The sequence below is a fragment of the Sphaeramia orbicularis genome, chromosome 1 (genome assembly GCF_902148855.1).
Source record: "Sphaeramia orbicularis chromosome 1, fSphaOr1.1, whole genome shotgun sequence".
NCBI classification, from domain to species: Eukaryota; Metazoa; Chordata; class Actinopteri; order Kurtiformes; family Apogonidae; genus Sphaeramia; species Sphaeramia orbicularis.
Window position 1 is genome coordinate 24,260,025 of NC_043957.1, and position 14,790 is coordinate 24,274,814.

The window sequence follows — 14,790 nt, forward strand, 5'->3', positions numbered from 1 at the left end:
TGTTACACTATAAATAGAATATGGCAACAGTTCATACATGACATAAATCTTGGAAATAGCATATTCAGTATTACCTCATTCATTCATGTGTTGAATATTTCGATCACAATGTTATTAACTTCTGATCCACTGATGCATTTAATACATGTTTAATAATTGGTGTAAAATACAGTTTGTCATTTTTTCATAGTCATCAGATATGACCCATTTGGACGTTCAGAGGCTCCGCTTTTCTACCACATGGATTCACCAGTAAAACCCACAGAGTTGGATCAGTGTCAGTGGTGACACTAGTTTTTATCCTCAGGTAACAATATATTTCACTCAAGGATTTTTTTCTTCAGCTGTCTCTGTTTTGCTATAGTAAGCTTTCAATTTACGCTGAGCTTTGAAGAACCTCTACATGTTCAATAAACTAGATACAGGGAAATACATGTTTTTCAGTTTAAGAAAAACAAAACAAAAGGAGGATAAAATAATAACTACCAATAAATAATTTGAGAAAATACATATGGAAGTCATCTCAAAAATAGCACCTGGTCTTGAAGGGTTACATTTATTATTGTAAGGCTTAAGGAAAGATGCTTGATCTTGGCTTTTTTTTTAAGTGCTTTTATTGCCGCAGCCACTTGAAAAGGCCAAAGAAGCTCATAAGTACTAATTCTTCCGCTGCTGAACTAAATAATTGACTAAAATGGCCTTAACCTCCACATAATAAATGACTCATTTGGTCTGGTGTTTTCTCCATCGGGTGGAGGTGTGACTAAACTATGAATAGTGCAGAAAATCACTTTTTTTTATCAGAGAATGGCTGGTGGAACAAGCACCCTGTAATAAAGCAGAGTAAGGTCAGCAGACTCCCCATGTGACAGCACACCACCTTGGATTAGCTGCTGTAAGCCTATTAAAGTGGTTTGGACTGGGTGGGCCGGCACACACTACACTTCACTCCCTGCACACAGCGATGCTGGGTGGCCGCTTAGAAACTGGGAGGTCGCAGGTCCACGACGGCCATGTGTCCTGCTGCTGGAGTGTCCTTGAGAAAGACACATTTAATGTTTTTATGGGGAATTATTTTTCCAAGCAGAAAATGCAACATTGGTTCATTTAATGTAGCTCCAATGACAATTATAAGTGTCATGTGGCTACTATTCTTATACTTGCACAGATTAAAAATGCATAGAAATAAACTCTTTTTTGAATCCATACCTCATAATTGCCATAAAAGTTCTTGCATTTATGACATAAAATAATATGATTGTTAGTTGTTAAATGTCAAAAGTATGGAAGAGGATTAGGGCCACTGGAAAAAGAAAAAAAACATCCAATATTTTTTTAAATTATTATTATTCTGAGAAAAAAGTCTTTTCTCTCTCTGTTTCTGTTTTTCTGACATTCAGATGGAGTGTCACTTTCACTTTATGACATGCAGGAGTACAGCAGGCTGACAAAATGACGGATTTAGGTGACTTTTTATGAACATGGGGAACCCCCCCAGCTCCTGAATCCCATAAAGCGAAAGTGACACTCTCCCTGAATGTCAGAAAAAGACAAAAAAAAAAAAAAGTCAGAATTCTGACTTTAATCTCAGAATTCTGACTTTTTTCTCTAAATACGCTCAACACACAAATACACAAAAATATGTTGATACATCACAATTACAGTTTGGAGGACTCCCTATTCCTGGTGATTTGAAATATTATCATGATAAAATGTTACGATAAATGTTAAACCACTATCTCTTAAGTCTGAAGGCTGATATTTCTTCTTCAGTGAGAGTCAATGAAACCAGATTGTTAGTTTTCATCCATATGAAGTATTTATGGTCTGAACATGGGAAATATTTTGGCAATATAGAGGTAGAGCGGAAGCAATTTAGATGACAGTATAAATAAAATCAACCATAAAACCAGTAATATTTATCCTAATATAAAATGATGTCATGATCATTTTGCTACCCAGTTCCATCAGCAATGAAACACCGGAATTTTATTGTGTCCAAATCCTTTTGACATATATATGGATAGGATTTTAGTCCTTTTTCTATTTTATATGAAACTTGTCATTTTTTCAGTAGATTCCTTATTATGTCACAACCATTTTGTAATTCAAAGGGGTCATATTTTGCTAAACCCACTTTTATTAGTCTTTGGTATATTTATTTATTTGTGTATTTGGACCCTAATAGTTCTAAAAGTTTGAATCTGAACCCTCCAGGTGCTCCAAAGCTATCTTTATATTAATTTTACTTAAAATGGAGCTGATTTCTACAACCCGTTTTTAATTCCTGCTTAATTTGTTACGCCTCATTACGTTACGACATTTGCACATATAAGGTCCAGACTTCTGATGAACATTTCTCCGAGTACACCATAATTGTCAGCAGCAGCAGTTGTAGTCCATACTGAAAATATGACCAGACTTTGAGCTGATTACCTAAAATGTTCAGTTGCTGGTTGAACTCGACAGAGCAGCAACAACCTGGAGGGGGCGGGGCATGAAGTGGTTCATGTGTATTTAAAGGGCCAGCGCTCAAAATGACCTTTCTGGTGTCATTACTCAGAAATAGGGTTGAAGATGGACCTGTGGAGTTGAATTAATGAAGAATTCAGACCCAAGCAGAGCATTTACCATTTATGTAGGCCACAGGGAAATGTTTTAAAATGCATAATTCCATTTTAAAATAACAAAATATCACTTCTTTAAACTTTAGTCATACTTATGTGATCAAGACCTTGTGAGTATGAGATAAAGTGCCATATTTTCTTCATTGATGAATGTAAAGCGCTTGCTCATGATACAGTGCAGCATTAAAATAAAGGCAGGAGTCTTCAGGTAAGATAGTCCCATCATATATATAGGGATGATATACAGTGATGTAATGTGAATTGCATGGCTGCATGGAGAAGAAACCCAACAAATCCTCCAGAGGCAAGCCCAAGGCAACAGTGGGGAGGAAATGCATCTTTTACGTAACCAAAAAACTTGAGTAGGCAGCCATCTGCCTTAACCAGCTGGGGTTAAAGGTCACAGGAAAGAGGAAAGAGTCATGTAAAGACTCTGGGTGAGATGGAGTCCAGAACCACAAATCAGGAACAAATAGAACAAGAACCAGAGAAGAGAAGACGGAGGAGAAGACACAAACTACATCAAAGGGAAGACACAAGTCAGAAAATATCTAAACCAGGGGCGCCAATCATACGGCCAATGGGCCAAAACCAGCCCGGCAAAAGGGTCTGATCCGGCCAGTGGGAAGAATTCCTGAAATGCAAAAAGTACAATGGAGATATAAACAATCAGTGGGTGGCAAATAAAAATCAAACAAAATACTATCATAATCTATAAATAATGACAATTCCAATTTTTTTTTAGTGTAAAAAAGTAAAATTACATGAAAATGTTTGTATTTACAAACTATCCCTTCACAAAAAATGTGAATATCCTGATCAAATGAACATAACACGTCTCAAGAGATGTGCAATTTTACCAATATTCTTCCCATTACTAAATGTTCTGTGTAGATCCACTGTGATCTGCAAGTTGTAATGCACATATATAAATGATAAACAGAGGCATATTATTAAAACTGCACTTATTTTTCTTAAATTTCAGGTTGTTTGAGTTATTCACATTTTTAAAGGATCGTTTGTAGATATAAACATTTGAATAATGTTATTTTACTTTTTTCACTTATTATTTTACTGGTCCATTTGAGATCCTATTGGGCTGTATGTGGCCACCGGACAAAAAAGGAGTTTGACAGCCCTGATCTAAAAAGCTTAGTAACAAAAGTTAATGATGTGGTGTTTCTTTGTACCAGTGGCTCATCCTTGAACATGTAGTCTAGCATGAAGAAAACAAAATGTGTTGTTAGTAGGACTACACTGAACTGGAAATAGAACCAGTTTTATGATGGAATGATGGAAAAGGTATAAGTGAGAAACATGTTGACTCCTATGTGTCATTACGGTTACAGTCCATCATTAAAAGTCCTTGAAAATTATTTCCAGGAGTGGGGAACCTTATACTTTCACTGTAATGTAGAGAAAAAAGATCAAGATATCATAGAAATGCTGTTTGTTGTGATTTAATTTAACAGATCACAGTGGTTACAGTTTAGACAAACAGAAAGAACATTTAATAATGAAAATACTGTTCTTGAATAAAGTTTAGGTCTTCTGAGGCCACTGGGGGCTCATTTCTTGGGCCCCTCCGGTGGCTCCCTGCAGCCGTCTGGTGGCAGCAGTGGGCTGAAGCGCAGCAGTGGCACATCCACCACCGGGCGCGACCAGCTGTCCCTGGGTGCCCGGATGGGAGGGGGCGGAGGGGGCAGGTCGGGGTCTGCGGGGCAGGAGTAGCTTTCATCATGAGAGTAGTTGTTGTTGTGGTCGGGGGGAGAGATAGTGCTGCTGTTGTGAACCATGAACGCCCCCCGGTGGTGGCGGCGGTAAAACACGGCAGCAGCCACGAGCAGCATCAGGAACAGGGAACTGAGCAGGAAGAAAAGCACGTAGACACCTTTACTCTCAGGGGAAAGCTGGTTCTGGTCCGGCTCAGGCCCAGCAGACAGGCCCGAGTTACAACCTGCAGGCAGACAACAGGAAGTCAACAGCCAGCAGAGGGTCAAAAGAATTCCATTCATTCCATTCCATTCCATTTGGTTCCCAAACTTTTTTGCCTCGTGACCCCATTTTCATATCACAAATTTCTGGCAACCCCAGACATTCAAAACGGAGACATTTTTTTTACTAAAATTATTATTATTTTGATTATGTAATAGTTTGCTATACTATGTTGCAAATAAACATTAATTTTAGACCACATTTAGTCTATATAATGTATATTATTATGGACGGAGGCAGAGAAGCCAGGTGTAGATTACTGCACAAAGGGAGACTTTTATTTTCCTTGGTCAGGATATGTACAGTCAGTCCAGCTTGGATTGACAAGGCTGACAACTAATACTGAACAAACAAGAACTCAAACTATGAATTATGAAAGAGCTGCAGCATCTGAAACTGACCACAGTGAACATTTGAAAGACAAACAGTACCACAGTGCTTCAGTTTCAGCTTCACAGTTTGTCATGGATTTTATATATTGTGATTGTCTCTCTCAACGCATCATATATTTTTTATTAGTAATTCTGTTTTTTTCTTTTTTTTTTAAATTTTTTTAATCAATAAATAGAAATGTCAGACCCCATTATTTGAAATTCCAGGCGACCCCACGTGGGGTCCTGACCCCAAGGTTGAAAACCACTGTACTAGGGTTTAAAAAGACTTCCGTAGAAGTTGAAGTATCAGCTCTAGCTTTTTACTCAAGTAAAAGTGTAAAAGTACTGGTTTCAAAACTTCAAGTAAACGTGAGGGGAAAAAATGCCATTAGGACAAAAGCTTAGGCAGCGCCCCAGGGGCCTATAGTGCACTACCCCACCTCCCCAAAAAACATTTTTCTAAAGGCCATAATGGCTATAATGTTATATTAAAATGTTAATGTTGAAACATTTGGGATGCACTAGTTTACCTGTTTCAGCTGCATATATGCCCATTGAAAATGAACACATTTTAGTCCAATGCAAATGTATTAAAGAACCATATATGAGCACTACTGAGCATTAACATGTGTTTATGGAGTGGAAGATATGATGACTAGTTGAATATAAGTATTGGAATGGAAGTGGATCTGCTAGGTGATAGCTCTTCAGAGTTTGTCTCATTGATCTCTTGTTTTATTAAATTACTTATGACATATGCTGGTCTCAGACTGTTTGGTTTACATATCCTCCTGAGACCCAGCAATGCATTTTAGCCTCTGTAGGAGCTGTAAGAGTTTCACAACTTTACTTGGAAGAAAAAAAATCTGTCCACTGCAAAGGACATTCCATTTTAAAAAATGTATTGGAAAAAAATTATTGTATTATGCTATTTCCAATCAAGACAATTCTTTTTGTGTAAAACAAAAAAAAAGCCAAAACTTTTACTTTCCTGGGGCTCAGGAGGATATTTTTCCATTTTATGCTTTTTGTTTGAGTTGATCCGTTTTCTGATAATTGGTTTTGTTGTGCTTTAAGCTGGTGTTCCTGTGGTTTCATGGACGTATAGTGTGTGTATATTGATGCAAGCATTGAGTAGCATTACCATGGCAACACAGATGGAACAGTGGCTGGCCCTGACTTAAGAAGCTACAGGTTTTAGAGTGCAGTCATTTTAGTGAAGTGATGGAGAAGACGTTACACTTATGAAGACAGTGTTACAGGACCAATGAGCAGTATTCACCCCAAACATCCAGGGGCGTGAATACTTCTTATAGTTAATGTACCATATATTTGACTGTCAGAGTATTCATACCTTCAGCCTTCACCTCCACACAGACGGTTCCTCCTGATCCCAGACGGGATTCGTCTCTAAAACCCAGCCTGCACCGGCACGAATATGAGCCGAAGCTGTTCTCACAGTCTGCATTAATATCACACAACACCAGCTGGGTCCCACATTCGTCTACATCTGAAACACACACGGGAGGAGATGCACGACTGCTGTAACGTTTTCAGCCTCTGGCATTATCACAAACATGGCATCAACAGACCAGTTTCAGGCCTGAGGTCAGAGAAAGTCGATGGTTTTTTGGGCTGACAGCAGCATCATGTGATGAGTTGTGCTGATCCTTTTTGCTGAAAATACCTGAAATGTCAGTTTACTCTCCCAACATTCAGGTCCAACATTTATCTTTCATTCATGATTTTGCCACATATAATAAAACTTGACACAAATGCAACGATATTTTTAGTTAAAAACTATTTGTACAAACTACAATAGATTTGATCTGTTTCTAGTTGTGCTGTGTCATTCCTTTGTTGTTATCTGTATATTTATTCTATTTTAAGTCTACTTAGATATCAGTGAAAATGACAGCATGAATTCAAAATAAATGAATGAAATTAGAATTGATATAAAAAGATAACTTTACCACATACTTTGTGAATAAAAAAGTCAAGTCCGTTCAGTTCAGAGTCGATCTGAGCAGGTTTATGTGCAAGAATCAGTTATTGTTTCACATATATTCGAGTGATGGAAAAGTGATGAAAATCCCAGGACTAAATGACCAGGGAAACTGTGATATATGAAAAATTACACTTGCCAACATGTAGTGGATCCTACAGTTGTTTTATAAAGCTGTGGATTGGACAGGAAAACACCATCATATTTTTGTAAAAACATGAATACATTTCAAAGCTACATTTTACACAACTGAAACTTGTCAACAGCTTTAAAACCGTTTCCTCATGACTTTTCATTTGTGTAGAGATTTTTTCTAAATTAACCGTTTTAGGATGTATAGTCATTGTATACAGTAAGTTCTACGCAGACGATTAAAAATATATAACCTTTAAACAGGATGGTGCTAAGTTCTGTGAGTATCATCCACGTCCATTAGTTGTGTGTGTGTGTGTGTGTGTGTGTGTGTGTGTGTGTGTGTGTGTGTGTGTGTGTGTGTGTGTGTGTGTGTGTGTGTGTGTGTGGTGGATAGATGAATAAATGGCTGGAAGTCGGCTGTACCTGTGGTTGACGCAGACATGATGATGGCGTTTCCATGGTTTTCTCTGTGGCCGATGAGGCTCTGCACGATGGAGTGGACAGCCCTGTGAACCTGCGGACCCCTGGGCCCATGTCCGATCTGCAGCCAGAGGATGAACAACACTCCAGCATTTAACCTGCAACAACAACAACAACAACATGTTCATAAAAACAGCCACAATGTCCAGAAAATTACCACTGAATTTATTTACAGGAATAGGTGATTCATGTGACCAGTAGAAGGAGGAGGGAGTCATTCTGCCGTTCTACCATCATGAGGAAAAGTATCAGAAAGTGACCAGATGAGACGAGAACCATTAAGAAACCACTCTTAGATTCTGTGAAAGTGACTCAGTAAAAAAAGCTAGAACCGCTGTTTGTTTCTCCACTGGACACAGCTGTAAATGAAAAGAATGGAGTTTGATGTTGAGCCTGCAGCTCCAAAACTCAAGGCTACATCATGTTGTCAAATGCTGTACTCCAATAGGATACTTCACTTCTTCTATTCTGGTATTGTTTTCAGTATTAAACTGCTGTTTTTTGTTGGGGGGTTTTATGTAAAACACCTAGTGTTTTCTCATTTTACTGGAGTATCCAAGAAGCTGTGGGAAACAATCACCTCAGTGACATTTTTTTAATGCAAAACTTCTAAATTTGTATAAACACATTTTAGGCAACGCATGTTAAAGACAGAAAAATATTCCTCATTTACTCCAAAAGTAATGGTTTCATCCTTGCCAATGTCGTACTCTACAATTCATTTGTTCAACCTGAACAAATCAGACAGTGTCTCTGTACAGAAACTATTTAAAACATTTTTTGTCCTGAGCAAAGAAATCCTTGTGACAGCAGAAAAGAAAAGTTGTTTGTAAGGTGAATGAGAGAGAGTTCAGTGTTGTATTTTGTGTTATATTTTTGTAAGATTGGGTCCTGCAGAAACAATGAATATGTCTTTTGGGTCTTAAGCTGAAAAACTTTGAACTAAAAGGAGCAAAGTGTGAAGAGGAAACCGTCAGGAACAGAAGCAGAGTATGTGTAAGACAGCCTGATTTTAATACATCATGTCTCATGGCTGATAATGCAGTGTGAACGGACCTTTTGATCCTTTTGGGGGACATGGTCTGTGGTGAGTGCAGATCCTTCAGCTGCTCACTGATCTACAGAAACAACACACGATCAGGGATTTTTTTTTTTCCCCCACATAATTGTAACTAATATTTTACCTGGCATACGTTGCATCTTCAGTGTATTTGTGTTGACGTACCAGAGTCTCAACCCACAGCAGCAGTGACCTGACCACGTCGTCCCAGGATTCCTCCAAATGTGGACTGAAGTTTACCTCCACAGCTACTTCAAACAGGTGACCTGAGCAAAGCCACGGAAAATACAGAACCTGGGTCTATGAGGGGCCAATTGGGATTTTATTCAGAATTACCTTTCACACACACGTGAAAATGCACAACCATGCATGTGAAATGCATGTGTGTGTGAATGGTAATTCTGAATAAAGTCCCATACGGCTCCTCATATGGGTCATTTTTCCTCAGAAGTTCTTTATGTAAAACACTTTGCAGACTGATGCTGCTTGTGTTATCAGGAAGATGATCCTTTCTAGTAGTGAATTCAAAACTACAAGTGCAATGTGTTCAAGTGCTTTTGTTGTCACAGCGAAATGCAAAATGGCTTATAGACGCACAATTTATCGTCACCTGCAACTTAGGTAAAACAGTTTTGGACATGTTAATTCATCTGCTACACTATTTTTTTTGTAAATTGTACATGTTATAAATGTGAAAAATCATCAGTTAACAGCAGCAGAACAGTAATAAAAGTGAGGGGGTGTTCATGTGCAATTTTTGAGTCCGTAAGTTGTATTTCCCATCATTCCAATAGCATGTGAAGGCAGACAAATGCATAGTAGGAGCCTAATATTTACTCACCACCAGGGAGATGTGGAACTTCAGAGTCATTTCTCTTGTTGACTTGATGAAAAACACAAAGACAGCGGGAGTCAGTGTTCAGAGGTTTTTGTTTTTATGTTTTGTTTTGTTTTTGTGCTGAGGCCGCTTATCCCAGAACAGAAAACCAGCAATTCTTTAAACTTAATTCATGAGCCACTGCCCCAAGTAGATCAACATTTTTGGAAAAATAAGATCTGTATGGACAAACACCTTATAAATTATCTCTGTGTGCAACAGATAAGAACATGCACATTTTCACAATTATTGCATTTCAAAGAATGTTTAAGAAGTACACTTTAAAATTCTATGTAAAACATACCCTGATAACTGCTTTACTGCTACATTGCTATGAAATTGTATAAATTTACATCGTTTTGGACAGATTTTATGGTCTCACTTCATTTTATAGCCACTTACAATTTTAACCTTAAGTATAATATCTTTCACAATCATAAGCATTCCAGTGCATCTGAATATCTGATTAAATCAGTTAAGCTTTTACAAAATGTGAACTTTTATACATGAAATGTCAGTGTATTAATATTCAGATGCTATTTTTTCATGTAGTTTTCTTATGGTATCTTACTTTAATATTTTTTCACCTGTATGTGCATCATTGACAAAGCAACACAACCTGTAAGAAAACAGAATCTGTAAAATCAGCTTCATATCCTCTATCAGTGGTTCATGTTTTTTTTTTTTTTTTTATTTAATTTATTTATATATATATATATATATATATATATATATATATATATATATATATATATATATATATATATAAAAACAGTGGTTCTGTATATTATATTTGATCTAATGCAGTTTTTTTTTTATTGTCCCTTTTTTCATTCATTCATTCATTCATTCATTTTCTGAGCCCACTTTATCCTCACTAGGGTCACGGGGGTCGCTTGGAGCCTATCTCAGCTACATAGGGGCAAAGGCAGGGTACACCCTGGATGAGTTGCCAGTTCATCACAGGGCTGACATATTGAGACAAACACTCACTCTCATATTCACACCTATGGGCAATTTAGATTAACCAGTTAACCTATCAGTGCATGTCTTTGGATGGTGGGAAGAAGCCGGAGTACCCGCAGAGAACCTACGCAGACACAGGGAGAACATGCAAACTCCACACAGAAAGGTCCCACCCCCGTCAACTGGTGCTGGAATTGAACCCAGGACCTTCTTGCTGTGAGGCACAAGTGCTAACCACTGCACCACTGTGTCACCCTCGCTTTTTTCAGTTTCTATAAATTGAGACTTTGCTTATGATGCTGGTAAACTAATACTGAAACTAAATAAAAAAAACAGTCAGTTCCTCAAAATAAAAACTAAATGACTTTTGCACTGTTAACACTCATTAAAACTGGTCAGAAAACCAAAGCCAGACTGTTTTAATTATAATAGAGGATGAAATGACACATGGCCAGTACAAACACTCACTGTTCACTCTGTGATCCAACAGCGGCTCCACCATGTTTGAGTGTTGTTCTGGTTCTGGTTCTGGTCTTTCAGACTGGGATGGGTTCTGGTGTGAGACCTTATGGACCTCCACCTGGTTTTCACCATCAACAGCAGATTTCTCCTCCGGCCAGTTCTGCGTTTTAACGTCTGAAACAGCCGCTTCCTCTGCAGACACTTAATGGACCAAAATGAAGAAAATTAAACAGTTTAAAACATTTTCATCAAATTAAATACATGTAAAGAAGAAATTTTAACAAGGATGAAAGAACACAAAATTAACAAAAGCAAAATAAACTGAAATCCTTCATACAAAAGCCTAATATTTTGTGTGGATTGTTAATACACTATATGGACAAAAGTATTGGGACACGATGAATTTAGGTGTTTCTTTTCTAACAGGGGTCTGGGATACAAAATAATAATGACAAATCTCATCAAATAGTTTCATATTATGATAAATATCATTGCATTGGTTAGCTTGGTTTAAATTGTTATCTTTGCTTCCAAAATGCCTCAGATGGTTTTTCTTTTTTTTTTTTTTTTCTTTTTTTTTTTTCATGGCTGATTTTAAGTGTTCTACCTCTAAATTTCTAAAATATTTTTCCTGCTCTGAGTGTAAATAATATTTTTCTACCACAGCTAACCAGTTACTTTTTTCCACATCTCACTTGGCAAGCAAAATCTATTAAACTTTGAGGAAATATTGATGTTTATAAACTATATGGACAAAAATATTAAGACACATCGTGGCAACAACTCGAAGATGTCCGGTTCATGTTGATTTGAAATATAAACATCAATATTTCCTTAAGGTTTGATGGGAGACTTTTCTTATTAAGTAAGATGTGAAGGAGGTAGATGGTTGGTTGTGGTAGAAAATTATTATTTTACAGTTAGAGCATGAAAATTTTTTTTTTTTAAATTTTGAAGTAGAACATTTAAAATCATAGTCATGGATAAAACAAAAAAAAAATTCAAATCATTGCCAAATTCTTGATGACATTTACTGTTTTACAGAGGCAGTAAGCTGGCATTTAGCATTAGCTGACCCATGACTGTTTGACCCTTGATGACCCCACTGCTCTGACCCTTATGTCCAAATATGGTCACTTCTGGCGTCAATAAAATAACACAGCGATTACTGGCTTTAATTCTGGAGGATTCATAATTCCTTCATTTACTAATTATGCACAGTCATGGACAAAAGCTTTACCAGCGACACAAAAATGTGGTTTATTTGCAAATAAAAGGCTCTGAAACTTGAGTTGAAATGCTTATAATTGTTACTCAATCTATGTCAGAAAAAATGTGACAAAGAATATAAAATAACTGAATCAGCAAAGTTTGCAATAAAAAAAATGTGTGTCACTGCAAAAACTTTTAGCCATGACTATACAATCTATAATTAATTATTCAATGACAAATCTGGTTTTTCTTCACAGAACTGATAAAATGTTGAAACTTTTGATGTGAAAATATTAAATGGTTTTCTGTTTATGTTGCTTACGATAAGGACAGGACAGATAGACATGCTGCATCTGCATCTACATCTCCAAGGGGATAAATATGAAATAAAATGTAATAAACTCTAGATTATTAGAACCTTTGTCTGGATGTTCTGAAGCTTCATCCACGTTCCTCCGAATTGCAGTTGGAGAACGAGTGGATGGTTTGGGGTCATCCTCCAGACCTTCACGCTGCTGTTGTTGAGAGACCAGGAGGCTGTTTGGGTCGAACTGGACTGGAGAGGACGCAGATGCTGAGGGCACGACTGAGGCCGGACGTTGGTTTTCATCTGCCTGAATGAAAGACAACAGCGGGTTAAAAGTACTGTCAGTAACATTTGGACAGAGAGGTCAAATAGAATAGAATAGAATAGAATAGAATAGAATAGAATAGAATAGAATAGAAATAGAATAGAAATAGAATAGAAATAGAATAGAATAGACCAGTCAGTGCAACACTACAAACAAAATGCCAGCACTACAGGAAATAGCAAATACAAAAATTATTAAACTAAAAAATTAGATAAAATAAAATATACATTTTACAAAGTAGCATAAGAATAGAGCCAATTAGAATAAAAATAAAAATGGACAAAACATGAATAGATGTAAATTTACAGTATTAACAGTACATGACAGTATGTACATCTATGAATGATATTAATAATATTAATAATAAAATAATAATAATACATCGGTTTTATATAGCGGTTTTCTAAGTACTCAAAGACATGTTACAATGAACAGCCATGGGATGAACACACGGCAAATGGGTAAAACAGATACAGAGTTAATACTAAAGGGCAAACAAAGAACAAATACTCATGCAAAAAAAGGTAGAGACAGATAAAGAAAAAGAAAACACATGACAGAAGGTAGATGAGGTGGAACAGGCAGTCAGTTTTCAAATGATGATGAAGGTGTGAGCAAAATATCATAAATGATGAAAGCTCAATTAATACCAGCAACAAATCCACATGGATGATCTCTAATGTGATGTACAACAGTAGTCTTTAAGTGACGATGTCACTCTCGACCCCCCATTTGCTCACACCACCCGGGAGAATGTCTGCGTGCCCCCCCCCCACACACACACACACACCCCCACCCCAGTTGAGACAGGTCAGGTACAATATGTGCAATATGCTGATATGCACTCATTATGATGTTCACTGTCTGTGTATGTGTGGAACTGATCTGTCTGCACATACTGTTCTGCAGTTGTTCAGTACTTGGTCCAAGAAAAACTTTCCCTTGGGGACAAAGTATATTGGATTTGACTAATTTGATTGATCTCCATCCACTGATTCCCACTCACCTCAGCTCCAGTGTCTGCAGGTTCGTCATAATAATCATATAAGGAGTCAGCGTTTGCTAATGATGATTGGTCCTGATCACTGAACTTCACTGGTGAAATTTCACCCCAGTTTTTTAGATCCACAGATGGTTCTGGGCTCCAGTTTCTTTCTCTGACACCGTCTTGTGGGTTAAAAGCCACCGGGGGCCCAAACGCCTGGTAGCGGCCGTAGAAGCCCCTGTATGTGGAGGAAGGCCAGCCGGCGATCAGAAGCACCACATGCAGAGTATTAGAGGACGAGGTGTACTTGGCTTCTCTCCAGCACTTCTGCAGGATGTTGTGACCCCCCTGGTGCCCCTCAGGTTCATCCACATGGATCTGGTCCTGCTTGATGTGGCAGGTGTCATCAGGAGTCAGGTCCTCCAGGTGGAGATGGATCCGCTTCCCAGGATGCACCTGGATGGTCCAGTTGCACCACAGAGGTGGGTTGGAGCACATGTAGTCTGGAGAGAAGAACTCACCGCTGTCACCATGGAGCTGCTGGTGGCAGCTGCGGAGGGCGTAGAAAGCTCCACTTTCACCTCCACGTCCATCTGAGGAGGAGCACGATAAAGTTCAGAGGGGAAGTATCTGGGTCCACAAAATGGAACCCTACAACTGCCCAGGGATCTTAAACCCAGGGAGGAAACGTGTGCACAACTGGGGAACATTGGACCTGTTATGTTCCCATTTGTGTCACATTAACCCATAAAAACCCAAACATCCACCACTGACCAAAACCATCTACTGACCTAAACTGTCTAATAACTATTAATCCACTAATTCTATCAATACATGTCAATAATTGGTGTAAAATACAGTTTGTCATCTTTTCATGGTCATCAGATATGACCCATTTGGACATTCAGAGGCTCCATAGTTACCGTGGGAACCCCATCTTCTACAATATTGATTCACCAGTAAAACCCATGGAGTTGGAT